Source organism: Ornithodoros turicata, unplaced genomic scaffold (genome assembly GCF_037126465.1).
Source record: "Ornithodoros turicata isolate Travis unplaced genomic scaffold, ASM3712646v1 Chromosome133, whole genome shotgun sequence".
In the NCBI taxonomy this organism is placed as follows: domain Eukaryota; kingdom Metazoa; phylum Arthropoda; class Arachnida; order Ixodida; family Argasidae; genus Ornithodoros; species Ornithodoros turicata.
The window spans coordinates 272,936-291,646 of record NW_026999310.1 but is presented as its reverse complement, the minus strand read 5'-3'; the positions used below and the strand labels follow the sequence as shown (position 1 = coordinate 291,646).

At 43.5% G+C, this 18,711-nt stretch overlaps 2 long non-coding RNA genes across 2 annotated transcripts; one reads left to right on the top strand and one right to left on the bottom strand.

Moving 5' to 3' along the window:
- Positions 1-5,041: 5,041 nt before the first annotated feature.
- LOC135372239 (uncharacterized) lies at positions 5,042-15,046 on the bottom strand. Its single transcript, XR_010415904.1, has 4 exons — positions 14,942-15,046; positions 8,233-8,414; positions 7,741-8,031; positions 5,042-5,119 (listed from the first exon to the last, which is right to left on the bottom strand). It is a non-coding gene; the product is annotated as an uncharacterized LOC135372239 (long non-coding RNA).
- A 197-nt stretch (positions 15,047-15,243) lies between these two features.
- LOC135372240 (uncharacterized) lies at positions 15,244-16,048 on the top strand. The gene is made up of 2 exons (XR_010415905.1): positions 15,244-15,522; positions 15,867-16,048. It is a non-coding gene; the product is annotated as an uncharacterized LOC135372240 (long non-coding RNA).
- Positions 16,049-18,711: the final 2,663 nt, after the last annotated feature.

Sequence of the window (18,711 nt, the reverse complement as noted above, 5' to 3'; positions counted from 1 at the left end):
GTGTGACCAAGTATCTTACGGATATCGTCCTATGTAAGTCAGATGCTATGAGAGAAAGCAGTATCATGTCTAGCACTACTCTACACTTGCTAAACATGTTCAGATTAACGGAAGCATCATGTGGTTGTTAAAACTCTCATGATGTACAGAGTGTTTCATTTAAGATGAACCCCACTTTTAAAAACTAACTGTGCATCGCATCAGTATAAGACCTCTCACATAATGTCATGAGTAGCCTAGACTTCTTCACTGTGCTCTTTTTCACAATTAATAAATTAATTTTGTAATTTTGTACTTATAATGACTGAAGTGAACGTGTCAGTGGCGAAGTTATAGGTGGTGAAACAGGACAGCGAATGCTGTTGGTCGCAACTCTCTACCATTTATGAGTTTTCCTTCCACGCCCCAAAAAATGTGTAGTGACTTCCACAGGTAACATGCGACTCAGTCAGTCAGTTAATTGAGAAAAAAATAAACTGAGATCGTCCAGGCTAATGGAGGGGTGACATTATGCAAGTGGTCCTATTCTAATTCAATGTGCCATTATCTTTTGAACGTGAGGTTCATCTTAAATGAAACACCTTGCGTAAGTTTGGACACTCGCCTTAAAAAACTCAAGTACCAAAACAAGTGTATTTCTCATTCACCCTTTCTCAAGCCTTCCCGTGTTTTCGTGCTCTATTTTCTGTTCTTATCTCTAAGACCCATGTACCATAATGAGTTCCTTTGTGGCCTTGTGGTTTGTGAATTTACCAGTCCGATTTTGTGGCAGTGTCATCACCACCTGCATGTATGTACATCACATTTCTTTCTTACAGCATCAGTGAGCAGCTCCCTTGAAGCAATTAATGAGAGGCTGCTTTGCATCAAGCCTCCTGACTGCTTTACAAGACTGCCAAGGCCTCTTGAAGAGCGTACATTTTGGAAAGCCAGTGAATGGAGGCACTGGTTATTGTTTTATTCCCTTCCTTGTACCTTGGGCATCATCCCCCCGCACACTGGTCACAGCTGAAGAGGCTCGCGGAAGCTGTGCACATCCTCCTGCAGACTGAAATCTCAAACGCAGAACTGCGAAGGGCTGGTAAGCATTTGTGGTTGTACATACGGTCGTATTCAAACTTTGGTCAGATGTATTTCCAAAACGTCATTGGTGACTGCCATCCATTCACATATTCCGCACTCAAAAGTCAGCATGCACTGCTGCATCCAAGCTGCCCATGTTTCACAACAAACAGTGTTGAATGGTCTGGCAGTGCAACGGCAACAGTGGGCATATAAATCATGCAGAGGCTCCAGTTAGGTCATTCGATGTCAAATGTACCAGACATTGCGCTCGACCATCTCAGATTTGTTTCGTAAAAATTGCTGCTGATTATTACCTGGGAACAAATGCCTTGCTAGCTTCTTTTTCATGAGAATTTTTTTTCGTCCTGTTGCTGCCTCCCGAAAGTTCCGACCAGCCGAGTTACCTGCCCCTTTTTAAAAAATTCAAGAAAAATAACTTTTTGTCAATTCCAACTGCACTTCTGCGTGATCACACTGGATGGGGCTTTCGTACCACGGATCGTCTGAACTTGGTCGGCTGATTTCTTCATCGGTTGATACCCACTGAAAACTGTTCAAATTAGAAAATTTCAAAATTTTTTATTTGACAGTTACAATCTGTTCACAGTCGTTTGTATTGCTCAACCCTCAGATGATACTTTAATGATAGCATCCTTAGCAGCATCGCATATGGACTGTGAAGATATCGTAAGTATCAAATAAAAAATCTTGGAAGTTTCCTTATTTGAACAGTTTTCAGTGGGTATAAACCGACAAAGAAATCAGCTGACTGAGTTCAGACGATATGTCGTAGGAAAGCCCCATTCAGTGTGATCACGCAGAAGTCCGTTTGAAATTGGCAAAAGAGTTATTTTTCTGGAATTTTTTAAAATGGGGCAGGTAACTCAGCTGGTCGGAACTTTCAGGAGGCAGCAACAGGATGAAAAAAATTGTTTTGTGAAAAATAAGCAGGCAGGGTAATAATCAACCGCAATTCTTACGAAAAATATTAGAGATGGTCGAGCGCAATGTCTGGGACATTTGACATGGAATGACCCAGTTGTACTTGATAAATTTGGCACTATTCGACCAATCTTTCAATAAAGCCACAAGACTTATGTTCAAGCAATCCTCATTAACTCAGTTGTACACCCTTCGTTGATGAGACCATGTTAGGCTGGCCGATGTTGGTAAGGCCGAATGGTCTGTGGCGGAAAAGTACTTAGAAGAAAAACTGATTATTTAAAGTAAAATAAAAACTAAAAATAGAAAGTACATAATCATAATTTGTATAAACTGAGAGGGCAAAATTATTTTCAAACTCTTATGCTCAAATCGGAAAATAAAACTCTGAAGCCTCAAGCTCACAGGCACATGTGTTGGTGCCCTGTAGCTGATGTGTACCTTGCGAAATGCTTGGATGCATAGCCAGTGCCTGCTGTATCACCTTAGTAATGTGTATGCAACTGCTGTACTTTTCCTGTGAAATTTTTCAGCTGGTGCCTATCTGTTGCAAGATTTGTCATGTATGTCATTGATACAGAAGAGTTTCACTTCAAGTTTCTTTCTTGTGTCATGCAGATAGCCTCCTTCATGACTTTGTTGCAAGGCACGCTGCTACAAATGGCAATGAGAAGATGACCTTTAATATCCACCAACTCCTGCACCTCACGAAATGTGCTGAAAAGCTAGGTCCTTTGTGGGCACATTCAGCATTTGTTTTCGAGGGAGGTAATGGAAGGCTCGTGAAATATGTAACAGCAGCAAAAGGTGCACCACTGCAAGTGCTTGAAAGAGTCGCAATGATTCAGGAAATGGACTTGGTGATTTCCAGTGATCAGCTGTCTCCGGATGTGAACTGCATGTGCCAGAACATGTTGGGCTACAAAAAACTTCTAAATGCGACATATGTGGAAGAAGCATGCTTGCTTGGGCGCCCACAGCGTATCACTAATTTCTCTGACGTAGAGAGGTGTGCACTTCAGAGCGTGTGCTCAAGTGCACCAGAAACAGGGCTGGAATACAAACGCTGTGTTGTGACTGGTATGGTGTTCCACAGTCATGGCTACTCGAAACCATTGAAGAGCAACAGCAGTATCATACTTACGAAGCAGATGGAATTCCTTCAGATTAGACGAATATTGACAGTTTCCACAGATGGTCAGACAACGTGCATCCTTCTTTGTAAGGGACTAGTGCTGCATGATACCGCTGAAGCAGCAAAGCTGCCAGGTTACATGAAGCAATGCTCACTGCCACCGCAAGCGACTCTACGGGCGATCCCAATCAGTGATCTCTCTTGCGCGTGCCTTTTGGTGAGCTTTCCACGTGAGGACAAGTCGTACATATGTAGACTTCCCAATGTCATTGAAAAAGACTAACAGAGGAGATGAAGCAGCTTTCAAGCTCGGTACCCACTCGAAGTTTGCGCTATACACTGAAGTCTCAGTAGGGTGAATGCTCAGCATCTGCAGTTGGTTTTGTTACCTGCCAAAAATGAGGTGAAAGTTGTTCTGTGTAGCGACTGTGCCATACTTCCCCTGCACAGCCCCTGTTCTCAGATGATTGCAGTGCTTAATTAGTAGAGCCTGAAGTTTTAGGGTTTTACCCGATTCGATCTTCCTCGAATTTGCACCCCGAATTGAAAGTTCACTCTTTAGGGTGAAACCCGATTTTTACCCGGCAAATTCCCCTCACTGGGATGTCTGTAGGAATGCACTAACGTACTTGTTTGGCAGCAAATGCAGTTACATCACAGTTTGTACCAAACCACTACAGTTGGCTTGAGTAACTGCGCCCGATTGCTCCCCGAATTTAGCATACTGGAAGTTTTTTCACCTGAATTCACATGAATTTAGTGCACATGTTTGTTTACCTGATTTTTACCCCCCGAATTTAGAAAAAATATTTCCCGAAAACTTCAGGCTCTATCAGCTGTTAAAAAATGTTTTGGATGACCGTTTCCAGGCACTGCGCTCCATCATCACTACATCTCATGCGCTCATAAAAAGTTTCTTAAGTGAGTTCCGCTACGTTTTGAATGAATATATTTTACAAACATGTTTGCTGTGCACAGTGGCATAGCCATCGTGGTTGAGCCTCCACTCTCCACTGAAACCGTACCTATAGTAGTGCATTTGGGAAACGGAAAAGAGAAAGAAATCCTTCTCTCTCATGTAAACCTCCAATAAAGCCCCACCCAAAATTTTTTTCTGGCTATGTCTCAGCCTGTGGCTTGAACACCGCTGCTACATCAACATCTCGGTGCATTTTTAGTTGTGATTCCGACTCTCAGCAGAGCGCTTAACAATTTAGGTGTGAATTTCTGCTTGGTTTGACACTGAGACTTCAGTGTAGCAGCAGGCTCCACTCGGAATCTTTCCTATTGCTGTGCTGCATGTGTGTTTGTTTCAGCATTCATATACCTGTGTAACTGCTTTTGTTTCTCATTTACATATTATTATAGCGTGATAAATTCCAACTGCACAAGGTGGTCTCATTTGCAGCATTTGCTACACCTTGTTCTTCATATATTTCTGAAGTGTTCTGATGTTCATGTGCAGTTGTGATTATGCATATCCCCTTTAATTTGCAGAGTGCTAATAACAAGTTGATTTCTATGTCTGTGTATAAATATTTGGGACCATCACTGTGTGTAGAGAGGGATGCGTATTGTGTCAGTAATTTCTGCATGTTATGTCCAAGCTCAGAATATTCCATGGTGTACCTTCTTCCTGTTCTTGTGCTACTTTGCTGTATACCGCCACATATCATATGATGTGATAAAGATGAGTGCCAACAACAGAAAAGCTTCTCCAGTGTGTTCATGGTGCCCCCATCTAGGCCAACTTTGGTACCATGCAGGCAGACCGGAACGAACCCATCACCTAAGTTAGTGTAACATGTGAACACATTGTGATATTAGCCCTAATTATCTTCTTACTTCACTAAAAGTGCACATGCTATGTAATATATGAGTCCCAATTTCTATTATGTCTGCATGAGACTGATTGTTTTTATTGGGAAGTCACTTGTGGATCTGTAACACCATTCACTAGTCCTTCGTTCCTGTCATCTGAAAGAAATTCACGTAGAAATATATTACCTGTAAGAATTGCATTCTCAGAAGAAAATGTGAAAAAAAAAAAGACATATTCTAAGAGACCCTGAAGGAAATCTAGGTCTCTGACAGATCTTCCAAGGTACCTCAAGATCATCCTATAAGAACGCTTTTTTCTTACAAGTTGTCACCAGAAAAAATAACAAGAAATCGATGCATCTCTGAGCTGTACCATTTCTTTCACAATTGCCTGTAAGAGTACGTATAAGAACTGCATCCATTGGAAGAAAATGTGAAGGAAAAGATTTTCTCATATGTTATCCTGAAAGAAAAGAGGGTTTCTGTGGGATTTTCTGAAGTATTTTTCAATAGGGAATTGTGGTGCAATTGCAATACATACTAGAAGGCGGTTTTATAACCAGAGCAATTTTTCTGATGTTCTTCTCGAAAAGTACGTGAATCTACGAGGGTGGTTTAATACACAGGAAAGTTTCATTTTATATTTTATTTTCAGTAAGAAACCACATGCGCATTATTATTCTACATAATCTCCCGTCGTCCTTGTACTACGCCTTCCGATCGTATGAAGAAAGACGAGGCGGACTTGCCATTTCTGGATGTGTCATCTGTATAGCTGCTACAGACGCAAAAAAAAAGAGAGAGAGAAGAAACTTCCCGTCTACCAGAGCATAAAAATGGGCTCGAAGGTCTTGAGGGGATACCGGATCTCTTCTTTCCAGAAGGTTCGGAAGGCTGACGAAGGTTTTGTTGCACCGGCAGAGGTCAGGGTGCTTCCGCTGGTGTTACGGTCTTAGCTACGAAGCCTGTGACCGTGCGTCTCCTCTGCACTACTCGATAGAATCGCTCTCAGGGCGGTATCGAATTTTCCTGAGCAGCGAAGCGCCAGCGTTACCCCACACTGTGATGTTCCTTTCATATCATCGTTTGCAAAACACAGCCCTGCACGAACGTTGTTGCATTAGGTGGTGTGGTGGTGCTACCCTCATCCTGATCCCCAAGTACCTCTCGAGAAACTGCCTCTCCCCCCCCCCCCCCCCCCCCCCGATAGAGGACATGCAGCCAGGATGCGACGGCGACATTGGAGCATGCAAGATGGTAGAACAGTCTCTCAAGCGGAAGAGCCCTTGGTCGGCCCGTCCATCATTTAGGCATACTCCACACTCCAACTCCTGCATAAGCTGAGGTCGTAATATCGTCCACATCACGTCCCCATTTTGGGCGTGACGTTTATTGATGCCACAATCATCATCTGCCGCCGGGAGCATAAGCAATTTCAAAAGAAGAGCAATAGGAGACCGCGGGCACCCTTTGCGCGCGTGTTATGTGCGGTTATCCTGGATCGCGCAGAGTGCAGTTTTCAGTTTTTATTAAACGTTCACTTGGTACAGGGCGTGGGATCATTCATTTCCTCCACTAAATTTTTGCCAAATGATGTTGGGAAAATGCTTCCGAAACAAGGAAGAAAGGCACGTGGCCAATCATAACTCGTTTCAGGATTATGCTAGCGTCGGTCGTTCCTTTGACTTTATTTTTGTATATTTTCATTGCACGATGACAATTCAACGCACAGAGATATTGGGGAATGGTTGCTCACCGCTGATAACGTCGCCGTTAGCCTACCGGGCCTACAGGAACCTATGACAGCAAATGTGACTCAGAATCTTTTCTGCTGATACGGTGAAGAAGACGCGGTGAGACAGATAGGGTGAGGAAGTGCGGTAGCCAACCGGAAACCGGTGGCGGCCTAATAATGCTCGCTATTAAGGATCTTTAGTATGCCGTTGGTAAGGTCACCGTTATGCTACTGTGCACGCTTGCACAAATGACGGAGTCGAATCTCCTGATTGGGTGGGGTAGTACTCTACCAGAAGCGGTATGCTAAAGTCGTTAATATTCTTCGTAGCGATACCTGACGGACAGGTTGATCAATTCAACAAAGTTTTGAGCAACTTGATATGCCTGCTGATTGCTCCTCCAAGAACACGCTTCGAGAAGAATACGTCTCGTTCAGGAGCTCGATAATACCAACACATGGAGCTATGAGGAAATCTTAATTCAAGAAAACTATTCTGTTAGTTTAACGCAAGGATTTTGTTCACTTAGCATTCGCACAGATCCCTAAGTGTAGCTGTTATCACGCTTCGAAATGAGAGCTTTTTCTTTTTTGCTCTCTCTCTCTTTTTTCAGTGTTGTTATTAAGGTTGATGGAGCTGTACAAGATACCGGTGTCCAATTGTCAAGAACTGCTCATCTGTCGTATTTCATTGTCCACCTCTGTGTAGAGAGCCAGTCGTCCATGCGACGACAGCAATTTCTTGAATAATAGTTGAGGTGCCTGGTAGTGTCTGGTTGTTTTTGGTTTGACGAACCAGATAACATACAACGCATGACTAGTTTTTTGCTCGAACGGCACAAATGAAAGGGGTCACGCGAAAAAAAAAGACTAATATTCACTCCATTGAACATCGAATTACACAGTACGGACACTGTTCAGCGACAGTGGGCTTTCTTTGGAAGGTTTGGGCACTAACCGAATAGGTTAGGAATGAATTCAGTGATAGCACCAGTGGACAGAACATACTTTTCATATAACAACATACATGACTCGTACCCACCTTCAGGTGCTCCAAATCGCACTGGGTTATTTGCTTGGTGAGGTTGTACACTTGGACAGAGCTCAGCAGCATGCTCACTGAGAAAATTGTGACATTTCCTTCCAGCGTGGACGTGTTGTCGAATGCACCTTCCGTGTCCATGAGGACTACAGCCACGAGCCCGTGTTTCGGGGTCTTGATTTTGAAATCTTTTCCCCACAGGTGAATACCAGTTGTATGTCTTTTGCTGCCGTATTTCCAAGAAAAAGCCAACCTGATGGATGCGACGACATCTCGAAGTGTTCCAGATACCTGACATGTCAAAGAAAAGAAAACAAGAACGCACTGATGACAAAAATGTAAGCTCAAGTCAGTGCGCTAAGGTAACCTCTAAGACTGCGTTTCCGAAACGGGGTTCGGCGAGCCTTGTCGGTTCCGCGAACAGAATGCTGTTCAGCACTCGCGACTGTAGATTGAATGGCTACAAAGTATCCCTCTAGAACATGTCTGCACCTGATACAGAAGCCGAGAAGGAAGGACTTTCCGAGTCGGAATCCTCCTGCCACAGACAAGACCACCACAGGGAGGTCTGCAACATCGGTGAGAAGGCGTGCCAAGTTATCATTCTGTAATTCCAAAGAGTTCGGGTTGTGGCTGGGGCGCACGATGACATGATAGGCTCCAGAGTCCATTCCCTGCAATGGAGTCTTATTCATCCATTCAGCGTGAGTTAGCACTGTGTTTGTCATAAAAGCTCTAACTCGAATATACACTGTTGCTTCTTGGACGATGCCATATTGAAAGCGCATGGGTATCTAGCCGGAGAAACACGTCCAAACCAGTTTACCGCAGAATCCAGAGAGGAGGAAAGCGCAAGCGCTGTGTGCTTCCTCCATGATATCGCTTTCCTCCTTTCTGGCTTGTGCTGGCTGCAAAGCGCTGGGTGGCTGGAAAGATGATGATGTGAACAAAATGCTTCCTTTCCCATCCTTTACGAAATTTTTATGACGTAACCATAAGGAGCTACCTAGATACGCTTTGAGCAGGTGGGTTATGCCGGCTTTCGGAGAGCTTGTGAGATATGTTTTGGCACAAAAACCGTTCGGTTTGTCAAAATTTACGATGCAACGAAATTATGTTTATTTTATTTTATTTAGATATACTACAAACCCATCAAAGGGTTCAAGTAGGGTGGGCCATAACATTTCACTCAAAATGGCATTCAGAATAGACACATAGACACACCTGCAAGCACATGCATACAAATACAAGAGCGTGAAACATTTGGTCAGACTCAGGTGGTCCCGTCAACAAACTGCTGTAATTTGGTTACATTATGTACAGCCTGTGGCAACGAATTCCAATCGCGAATAGTGCGTGGAAAAAACGAATACCTGAAACAATCTATACGCGTGCGAATGGTTCTTGGAAAAGGGTACTATGAGAGCTTCTTGTAGGACGAAGTTCGCGAAACCGTGTGTAAGAACCTATGTCGGTGTTATATATTCCACGCCCTATTTGGTACAAGAATCTGAGTCTCTTCGTCCTAAATCTGTCCGGGATGCTGCCTAAGTTTTCTCTTTGCTATAACATTGTAATAGAAGTGCCGTAACTGCTAAAAATAAATCTCAGTGCTTGATTTTGAAACCTCGTTAACTTGTCCTAATTCCTCTTGGTAAACGGATCCCAATTTATGGGACGTCACGGTTGTGTCTAGGTGGTGTTGGGCGTCGCCTCCTTCGCTTCGCTGCATGCCGTTCGTTTTATCGGTTTCACCTTACTTGAAAAATAACACTCGAAATAAACACTCGTTTTTGTTGTCATGCAGGACTCAATTCACGGCGAGCGGTCTTGGAAAGTGCGCGACAACACGACCGCTAATGATTTACCGCAGTGGTTTTCAGTGGTTCCAAGGAGTACTGCTTCTTGATTACGCATCTGTCGGCACGTCAACGTGCTGATGGTCTGATACACTTTTGTTACCAGTCTTGGATGATCACTCGTGGAGCAACAAACGTGGAACACATGCACACCGGGGTCTTCCCCACGCCGAAGTTTTCGAGCACAGCGACAGGTCCTCACGTCTACACTTGTGTGATGATGTGATAACAATATATCAAGTCCAGCCTAACGGCGCAGCGCCCCCATCGTCTACTTCGATTCGTTTAAAAGAATATGCTTCCTTTGTCGACACCAGTGGAATCGGAAATAATGCTACAACAAGATCGCTAATGCTTTACCGCAACGCTTTTTCAGGTGCGTGCCCACAACTTATTTTCCAAAAGAAGTAACAGTATAGGGTTTATTCACTGACGTCACCTCACCGCCATACTGTAGGTCCTTCGAAGTCATGTTCCCGCATTCGTTCGCTGCCACATGCTTTTTGGATGACTATTAACGTCCAAAAAATGGAAATTGTTTGGATATGCTACAAATCACACAGCACAATAACTCTGAAACACCAAATATACGGTGAGTACGATATGGGCTTGGATGGGACCTATAATATGGCGGCCGATGCAGCACGGGAGTCTGTTTTCGGTTTTTCTCAATCTGAACAGATTGAGCACACGATATACATTCCGGTTCCGTTGAAACAGTCAGCACTTCCAACACGTCATGAAATATTATTTACGCTGTTGCCTGTGTACTGCTGTCCGAGGCGTGTTACCTCATTACGGCTTCTCGAATTTAGCATTATGTATTCGGTGCACGGCGATTTTCACATTTACCTTACTTCACAAAATAGTATAGATTATCATGGCTATGTGTAACTTTTGTACGTGTAACGTGTTTACTCTCATATTAGCCTCTGTGAAGAAGGGTAGGGTCCTGAGGCTACTAGGGGTAAACATCGCACATCATCATAACTTCTCTATCATTTATTATTGTTGTTGTACGTGCTTCCGAATTTCGAGATATATATATATATTAACAAGAACAGATACATAGAAACTATTTCATTAAATGGAATACAATAATCACATGTATATTGCTCTCAGTCTATTCTTTTGCTCTTTTATTTTATCTTATGTTTCCGGCGATTTGAGCACACATTTGAATCACACATCACAGACGCAACTGCTGGCTCACACCTGTCGCACTTAGTCTAAATTGTATTACTGCAGTTGTCCGGGAGTTAAAGGCAAGGTCTATATATATATATATATATATATATATATATAAAGAGGGGAAAAAAGCCATTAAAGAAATCAGTAAATAACGCTAGACGTGTTTGAAATTCAAACTCACAGATTAAAATGGCTTCTATGGCTGCACGTAGAGAAACAGATACTCATGGAACGATGCGACAGCACCAGGGGACACGTGTTTCGCCGTGTTTGCGGCTCGTCAGCCCTGGGTAGCTGCGCATCGTTCGGGATTGGCAAACCAGAAGTCACTCAGCGAGCGATATACACCTGGGAGGGTGACTGAGCACTCCTCAATGCCACAGTGCAAGCCAGTGAATTATCAAGAGGGGAAAAAGCCTTTAAAGAAATAAGTAAATGCCGCTAGACGTGTTTGAAATTCAAACTTACAGATTAAGATGGCTTCTAGGGCTGCACGTAGAGAAACAGATACTCATGGACCGATGCGACAGCACCAGGGGACACGTGTTTCGCTGTGTTTGTGGCTCGTCAGCCCTGGGTAGCTGCGCATCGTTCGGGATTGGCAAACCAGGGGTCACTCAGCGAGTGATATACACCTGGGAGGGTGCCTCAGCCCTCCTCAATACCACAGTGCAAGCCAGTGAATTATAAAGAGGGGAAAAAGCCATTAAAGAAATAAGTAAATGACGCTAGACGTGTTTGAAATTCAAACTTACAGATTAAGATGGCTTCTATTGCTGCACGTAGAGAAACACATAATAATAATAATATATATATATATATATATATATATATATATATATATTGCTTTAGTATCACTTCTCTGCCAGCTTGAGTCTCTGAGTTTATTATTTAGATGTTCTAGAAATTGTGAGCCGATAAGAAGAAGATACAGATTTTTCATCAAAAAAATTATAAGGGCTATAGAGATTTTTATAATAATAGTATATAATCTAATATAGTATAGTATATAATATATAATTTTTATAATTATAGAGAGAGAGAGGGCCGTTTTCACTTCTATCATCTCTGAGCCGGGGGACGTTCTTGGCCATATGTTGCTCAATCGTCAACTCACTAATTACCTAAAAATCAATAATTAACTTTTTAATTATAAAAGCTACGAAGTTGTCTCACTAAGAACATCGGTTCCTTTCGGTGACCTGATATCGTAGCCGTTTTCAGAAGAAAAATCGGGTCGGTAGATCGTCTGCAAAAAAATCGTGAAGGAGCAGCTTTTTTTTTTCTTTATCTTGTTTATTGTGCATCTTCGGAGACACGCCTGTCTTTCACTTCCAATGTGGGAGGGGGAAAGAGCACACTGTCGGCTCTTGCGTCCTCGAAAAAGATTAACAGAAAATGCAGCCCAAGATAAGGGCAGTTCCGATAGCGTCGCCCCATACATGTGTTTTGTTTCGGCAAGGTATAAAGCTCACCTTCGACGCATGAGAGGCCACTATGGCGGCATCTTCGACAGATGAGGCTTCTTCATCATCTCACATTAGAGGTGGAGGAAAGACACGTCTCGGAAGATGCGCAATGAAGAAAATAAAGAAAAAATGGCGTTCCTTCAAGAATTTTTTTACGGACGATCTACCGAACGGATTTTTGTTCTGAAAACGGTTACGATATAAGGTCACCGAAGGGAACCGATGTTCTCATTGGGACATCTTCGTAGATGTTATAATTAAAAAGTTAATAAACGATTTTTAGGTAATTAGTGATTTGACGGTTGAGCAACATATGGCCGAGAACGTCCCCCGGCTCAGAGATGATAGAAGTGAAAACGGCATCTCTATAGCCCTTATAGTTTTTTGATGAAAAATCTGTATCACCCAAAAAAGACGCCCTGTATAATAATTAATTGCTAACACGTTGATTGAGAATCGCTTATTTGAACTAAAAGTTGCGCTTTTCGCATAGAATAATTATACCTTGCTATGATTTTTATTCATCACATAGTAACATAGTGGTGGTGGTTGTTCGTTTGATAGACCGCTTGAGTGACACCTCTGTCGAATCCTTGATGACTGAAATAATATGATTGGGTCAGCTACTATGATAAAGAATAATTAGTGCTAGCATTGATTTTCCAGAGCCGACTGATTGATTTTCAGATATTAAAAAATAGTTGTGACATAGAAAAATGAGTGTTTGGTTGGATGGCCTATTGCTGGGAGGGTTGATATGGAATAATTATTGTTAGTTAAGACTTTACTCCCTAGATATTATATAAATTGAAGAATTATGGATGTTGTTTGCTGCCGTTATTCCTTACAATGCCGATTTGACGCTATGTGTGGTTGGCTGTGTCATGTAACATCAATAGAAGAAATATATAGGCGTGCAGCAATACATGTGTGTAATTCGCTTACAATATGTCCGCTGCTATGCATAACAGAGTTAATTTGAGTGTGAAATCCAGATCTCATTAATTACTGTTTCAGACGAAGGTCAACTGTTATTTTGTAAAGTGTAGTAGTACTATGCTTCGCACACTCTTTCAAGTTCTGCCATATGCCTTAGTTCTGCTCGTTATAATAATAACAAAATTCTCATGAAGAAACGATTATGTTTTGCGCGCTTTTTATACTCGTTTTGTTGTTCAACTGTTTCGTTAGCGGTGGACGGAAAGGTAAAAGCATAATGCTTTCTCGTGCAGGAAACTTAACTTGCCTATCGTGCTTATAGTATAGAAGAGGCTAGTCTTCGATTTACCACTAACGATAACCGTAACATTATTAATTGCAAATGAAATATTCACCTCGGCTACAGCAACCTGCCACTTTCCATATGACTGTACTGGTTGAACGAATTTAATTCGAAACTTGATCATTGTGTTACTAAGAAATACATCACTCGACGTGTTTGACAGTAAGCTGACATAGAACTGGTTCGTCAATGTCATTCTTGTTTCTTTTAAACGAAGTCATCGTCGGGACTCTCTTTACCAAGGGCGAAGATCCAGCGGCAAATTTAAAATTCCGTAGCGCCATCCGTTAAGGCAAAAGTCGCTGGGAATTCGCCGTCTCCTTAAACATGACACAAAAGCGGGAAATCTAAAATGTGGTGTAGGTAGCGCCATCTGTTGAAGAACTACAAACTGTAGTAACTGCATGCGCCATCTGTCCTGAAACAAGTCCAACTACGTCTCCTCCACAATTCTATTCTCACTAGCGACCCATATCAACATGTTGAGCAAATGGGTCAGTGGTTTGAGGTGCTCGCCTACAACGAAAAAGACCCAATTTGGATTCCTAGTTTGTTTCAACCATGAAGTCAGTAAATATTGCTACTTAATATGAATGATATCATATCAATGGATTATAACTGTGATATGATATCGCTGATTAAGTATCATATCCTACCGCCGATTAACTATCTTATCCAGCGACGTCATAATGAACTCACTGATATGAGGGTGGAGAGTCCAAGGTTCTTCAGTGACATCACACGACCTTGATGGCGTCATTTTCATTGTTTGGCTTGAATATTAATCTTTAGCACTACTTACTGTGTATTTGCTAATCTGATGGTACAATGTTATCCAGGAAAATATGCATTAAATCCAAGAGAGGGGCAAAATGGCTTGTCCCAAAGCGAACTGCCTCTAGAGGAGTCCTTTCTTACCACTTCTCGAAGGAGTAAACGTATACTCCTTCTGGGCTGTAATATGTGCACTCGGTCGGTACAGTAGCGCTTAGCCGTTGCTTCACCGCACATCGCTACGAACACCGCCGGCTAACACAAGAAGAAAAAAGCAACAAAATACTAGGAAGGCACTGCTAAACAAGTCCAGACATGCGACAGCACGGACAAAACATATCCGGGGAAATACTTAAGATAAGCGGTTAGGCCTAACCGTCGCGTCACCGCACAACAGCTAGCACAAGATGACAGCCACAAAATGCGAGGCGCAGAATAAAAATAAACACCCCTAAGTTCGCGACTGCACGGAGAAAAAGCTTAAGGCGCACAATCCTACGAAACTGAATGGCGTGGTAAGTCATTGCTAAACAAGTCCAGTCATGTGGGGGGAAAAGGTTAAGACGAGCGCGGTAAAATGCGCAAACATCGAGAAAAAAGCCTAACCTCTACGGTAAATCACTCACCTTTCTCCAGCGGTGACAGCGAAGCGACCGATCGGACACCCTCTACCCACTAGACACAGCTCTAGACTGCCAAACCAGCCGCCGGCTCTAAAGCGAAACGCACCGCCTCCAAAATAATGTCGCCACCGGCACGCGTACGCTAACGATCTCTGATTGGCTGCGCAATATATGTATAAATATTTGGATGCTCATTGGTCTAGAAAACTGGCGTCAGTTTTCTTTGCGCTGATTGGGCGAGAGTCATTTGACTGAGGAGCGAGCATCCGAACGCGCGAACCGCTGAAGGGAAGCAGTCGAACGGAGGAAAGAGAAAAACGACAGGAGACATCGCGTCTGTCCGGCCACGCGTGTTCTCTCGGACTGCAACCGTTGTGCACGCAGACGCTAGGGGTAGTTTGAGAGTTTTGAATGCTTTAGATTTAGATTGTGGCGAACTGCTAATGTGAGAACGGAATGGCACATCCACCTCATCATCACAACAGCGGGAAGACGAACATGACATAGAATCCCTGCACCTCCAAAGGACGCAGAAATCGTCAGAGAGGAAGTCTGCACTCTTTCCGACGTACTGCAGGTGATCGGTAAGACAAGTTTGATTACTTTTTTGTGACTGAAGGAAGTAATGCAGGTTTATCACGTTAAGTGTATTACGTACAACATTTACGAGTCACTCAGTACGTTAGCGGCGTTTCATTGTGCAGTGCATTGCCGTAAATTGTACGTTTCTGATATGCCGGTAATCAAATTATGTGTGGTTATGCTAGCTGCCCCTCATGCGCGTCGCAGCCGTTCATTCACTGTGATCTACGAACATTCGTGACGAATGCCTTGGTGTTCAAATACGAAATCAAGATCGATTACCTATCATAGCAGTGATTTTCGTGCAGAGTTACTGATCATCAATATATTTTTTGTTTTGTTTTAGTTCTACTGCAGCCATCGGCAACAACGACGCACATAGCTCAGCATTGGCTTTTGAACTGCCCTTCGATGTCGAAGCACCTAAAGCTCCACAAGAACAGTGAAGCCTGTTACAAGACGTAAAAAGATATGTACTCTAGCTTTTTCGAGGCAGTTCCCGAGGACAAATAAAGTTGATTTGTTATACACCATCGCTTTTTGATTGTTTGCTCTGGGACAGCATGATCGTTGCTCTACAGCAAGACAGCAAGCGCCGAAGACAAACCACAAACGGACGAGGCTGGGGGGATAGGGGGGACGAGAGGAGAGACGAAAAACCCGAGGAGAGAAGGGGAAGGAGGTTGGGAAAGGAGGTCGGTCTGCGCATGCGCACTGGGCCCCAGCTTTTTTCCCGCGCTGGCCAGCAGAGACGTTGTGAGTGGCTCCTGGGGATCACGTGGTTTGGGCGCCTGCCATTTTCCCTGGACCATTGCGTAAACGGCAGCTTCTGGTGGATGGCCAAACCAACGGAGTCCAGCCAGGCTCCCACAGCTCCCCATAGAGTCCATAGTCTGAGATAATTCAGGCAACACTGGGCATGCAACCAATGAAAATGAGCTATGATGCCTACCATTCGGCCAATCAGAAGTCTCTCAGTTTGGCTCGCCTTTCGGCCCGTTACTGGCTACCATCGGCTTTTACCTGTTCTGGTTTTCATGCGCGACGCTCGTTATTCCATATTCCAGAACAACTAGGCAAATTTTGTACAAAATACATATTTATTTGAAACATCGTACTGACTCAATAGTCTGACACAAATATCCACCGTGCGTATAAAGTCCAAATCGTCGAGTTCGCTCACAAAGTTCGAAGTCGTAAAACACACACACAGTGTACTCCTAGAAGCGAGCGACGCGCGCACGAGTGCATGCGTATTCACCGTTGGTTGCAGTGCGAAGGTTACAACGAAGTGGGAAATACTTGTCGCACGGACAGCGAATCCTGTCTCCGTTGTGACTGCATTTGAAGATGCGACGACGCTCACAAGTGTTTCTCAGGCGTCAGCTCACCAATGCATTCCAGTTCTGAACTCGAGAGACTTCGTACGTAGGATAATTGTGCCGAGAAACATCACAACACGCGTTGAGTCACTTTGACACATTAACAAATCTGCGGCAATGCATTCATACGATGCTGGCAACTGACATCATCGAGACGCGTCACGCTCGCCTGCCACTTTTCTCCCTTCCCTTTTCGTAAATGCCCGCCAGAATGGCAGCCCGCGAAAGAATGCTGTTTTGAAACTTTGCCAACCAATTGCGGAGCACGCAATGTCCTTTGGCCAATGGGTATCAACTATGATGCCTGACGGAGTAATACCACGAGTTTATGACGTGCAAATATTTTTTTAGAGCCGGTAAGTGGAGGAGCTATCGGGGCCTGGCGTGACAGCGAGCGTTTGAAAGCACACTGAGACACCTGGCGGAAGGATGGCAGAAGGATTTCATGCGACCGACGCAATCGATGAGGAAGTAACTGCTCTACTCTCACACAGGTCAAATACAATAAGAGCCACTCTGTTACTCATTATTTCAATCGCATCACAGGCCAATAGCCTTTACAATATAGTGTATAGGGTTCGCCAAGATAAACCCGTTTTTTTAAAAAACAAACAACAGCGTCGGAAAGCTAAAGTAGATGTTAGAGGGTGTATTATGCCCCGAGATTTTATGTCACTAATACTGGTTGATCTGCCTCTCTGCGGATAAATCGTCAAAATAAAATAAGAAAATAATAAAATAAAACGCCGCTGCCAAATCGGTTATACCCGTATTTCAGCTTCTTTCCGTCAGACAGAGCCACTGTCGAATGCGGCGTTGCAGAGAACGAGTCTGCATTCAGTTTCACATGTTCACTTGGTTTCGGCGTTTCGATATCCTCTGCCACGCCGCGCTCGACCGTTTCCGCATCTGACGGAAGGAAGCTTAAACAGAGGTATAGTCGATGAGGCAGCGGCGCTTTATTTTCATTTTTTTGTAATTTTCATGATATATAGCCAGAGAAACAGACCGAGCAGCAATATCGACGTACAATTAAAACGTCCTCTAACATTTACTTAAGCTTCCATACACGGTTATTTTATCTTTGATATAAACCCCGAAGTTTATCTTTGACGAAACCTGTACAACGAGTAGTTATCACAATGTGCAGTACGCAGTAGCATGCAACAGCACGGTAAGCGACGCTGTGTGCCATTTCATGTACCCGTTAATGTGATTCAGGTAATAAGGAGTTTTAGTGAATCACTTTTGCTCTCAGCATACTCTTGGCCGCAGGATAACGAGGGTTCCTGAAGGCGACCCACAGAGCATGTTCAACGCTTTACTTTGACGCCCCGTTCTTCTTGCTGGTTCAGTATCAAGCGTGCTCAGAATGCGGACGTCAACGCATCCGCAATTGTCGAAGGCAAGGTAAACCGCAGAGAATGAACGAGTAATTAAGACGCAAATACAACTCCGAAACTCCCAAGCGGTTACCTAAAGGCTACCTATTGGCTACCATCGGCTTTATATTGTACTGGTTTTCATTCCCGACACTCGTTATTCCGTATTCCAGAACAACTGCCAAATTTTGTACAAAATACATATTTAGTTGAAACATCGTACTGACTCAATAGCCTGACACAAATATTCACGCGTACAGAGTCCAAATCGTCTAGTGCGCTGATCAAGTTGGAGCTCGTAAAACACACACACAGTCTACTCCTAGAAGCGAGCGACGCGACGCTCACACGAGTGCATGCGATTTCACGGTGAGTTGCACTTTCGTTGGTTGCAGTGCGAAGGTTACAACGAAGTGGGAAATGCTTG